Source organism: Clupea harengus, chromosome 14, assembly GCF_900700415.2.
Source record: "Clupea harengus chromosome 14, Ch_v2.0.2, whole genome shotgun sequence".
NCBI lineage: Eukaryota > Metazoa > Chordata > Actinopteri > Clupeiformes > Clupeidae > Clupea > Clupea harengus.
In genome coordinates, this window is record NC_045165.1 from 789,168 (window position 1) to 791,667 (window position 2,500).

Genomic DNA, 2,500 nt, shown 5'->3' on the forward strand with positions numbered 1-2,500 from the left:
GTGTGCTGAGCTCTGAGTGTATGTGTGTGTGTGTGTGTGTGTGTGTGTGTGTGTGTGTGTGCTGAGGTCTGTGTGTGTGTGTGCTGAGCTCTGAGTGAGTGTGTGTGTGTGCTGAGGTCTGTGTGTGTGTGTGTGTGTGTGTGTGTGTGCCGAGGTCTGAGTGTGTGTGTGTGTGTGCGTGTGTTCTGAGGTCTGTGTGTGCGTGTGTGTGTGCGTGTGTGTGTGTGCGTGTGTGCTGAGGTCTGTGTGTGTGTGTGCTGAGCTCTGAGTGAGTGTGTGTGTGTGCTGAGGTCTGAGTGTGTGTGTGTGTGTGTGTGTGTGTGTGTGTGTGTGTGCGTGTGTGCTGAGGTCTGTGTGTGTGAGAGAGAGAGAGGCTGAAGGGTATAAGAACGAGGTTGAAAGGTGAGAGATTGAGAAAGGGAGGAAGAGACAGAGAGGCTGACGGGGTTAGGAACGAGGTTGGAGGGTGGGACACCGAGTATGGTAGTGTGTGTGTGACAGTGAGTATGATAGTGTGTGTGTGTGTGTCAGTGAGTATGGTAGTGTGTGTGTGTGTGTGACGGTGAGTATGGTAGTGTGTGTGTGACAGTGAGTATGGTACTGTGTGTGTGTGTGTGACGGTGAGTATGGTAGTGTGTGTGTGACAGTGAGTATGATAGTGTGTGACAGTGAGTATGGTACTGTGTGTGTGTGTGACGGTGAGTATGATAGAGTGTGTGTGTTAGGGGGGTTATACAGGGTAGAGTGTGTGTGTGACGGTGAGTATGGTAGAGTGTGTGTGTTAGGGGGTTAGGGGGGTTATACAGGGTGAGTTTGGCGAGTTATAGAGAATGCAGGAATGAAGAAGGGGTTGCAAAAGCTGATGTTTATTTATGTTGATTTCTTTATAGGTTAGGTCGCTCAGCATGGGTTATGTCTGTCGTCATGTTTACATAAATGTGTCTATAAGTTATATTTCATAAACCATCATGTTTACATAAATGTGTCTATAAGTTATATTTCATAAACCATCATTTTATTAAAAAAAACCCAAGTGGCACCATAGACTGTGGTGGGGAAGACCAAGCCACCAACCCCCCCCCCCCCCCCCCCCCCAAGCCAGCCGAAGGCAAACATGATATCCAAGCCCCCCCCCCGGTCCCTCGGCCATCTCTGAGCAGCAGCACAGCCCCCCCCTCCCCCCCCCCCCCCCCCCCCCCCCCCCTGGTCTCTGAGCAGCAGCAGCACAGGCAGGAGACATCTCTTCCTCTCCAGTGGTGATGATGTATTTCAGCTCCGGTCTTTTAACTCCCTCTGTGCACCACTAGAAACCATCACTGAGGTTCATACAGACCACCTATTCCTGCTCGTTCATTCATTCTCACATTCAGTCATTCATTCATTCATTCACCCACCCACTCACTCACTCTCTCATTCATTCATTCATTCATTCACCCACCCACTCACTCTCTCTCTCATTCATTCATTCATTCACCCACCCACCCACTCACTCTCTCATTCATTCATTCATTCATTCATTCATTCACTCTCACATTCATTCATTCATTCATTCTCACATTCATTCATTCATTCACTCTCACATTCATTCATTCATTCACTTTTACATTCATTCACTCTCACATTCATTCATTCATTCATTCTCACATTCATTCATTCATTCACTCTCACACTCATTTATTCATTCATTCATTCACTCTCACATTCATTCATTCATTCACTTTTACATTCATTCATTCACTCTCACATTCATTCATTCATTCACTTTTACATTCATTCATTCATTCTCACATTCAGTCATTCATTCATTCACTCTCACATTCAGTCATTCATTCATTCATTCACTCTCACATTCATTTATTCATTCACTTTCACATTCATTCATTCATTCCCTCAGCTTCATCTTATCTTTCCCCCTGCAGTGAGCGATGAAGTGGAAGTATAGTACGGTGCAGCCGATCTCCGCGAGCGCCAGACTGGGTCTGTCAGGTTGTGTTCGCCAGGGATGCACTTCCTGAAGCGTAGCTGGACGACAACCGTAAGGTAAATGATAGAGAAACACTAAATCTCCACGGTTACCACGATGGTTGCTCAGCAACGCTTTGGGGAAAGTAAAGGGTCAGGGTAAGGTCAAGGGTCGGGGTGAGGTCACGTGCTCTCGGCAGGTCTGTTACATTCATCAAGGGGCCACGTACGGAGCCCTGTGGAACCTCCAGCACAACCCAAGCCCCTCCCACACTGGCAGGTTCTGCATTAGCATGAAAGGCAATGAAACATGAGACTCCAGATGGCGACCCCCCCCCCCCCCCCCCGCCCCAACACCCCCCACCCCACCCCAACACCGCCCCACCCCAACACCCCCACCCCCCACCCCAACACCCCCCCGCCCCACCCCAACCCCCCCTCACTGTACTTGTCCAGCTTTGGCTCCAGGGCTGATAGCAGCTTATCTCAAGCAATAAAAGTGTCAGTAAAAACTTCCGCATCAGTCCATCCATCCAGT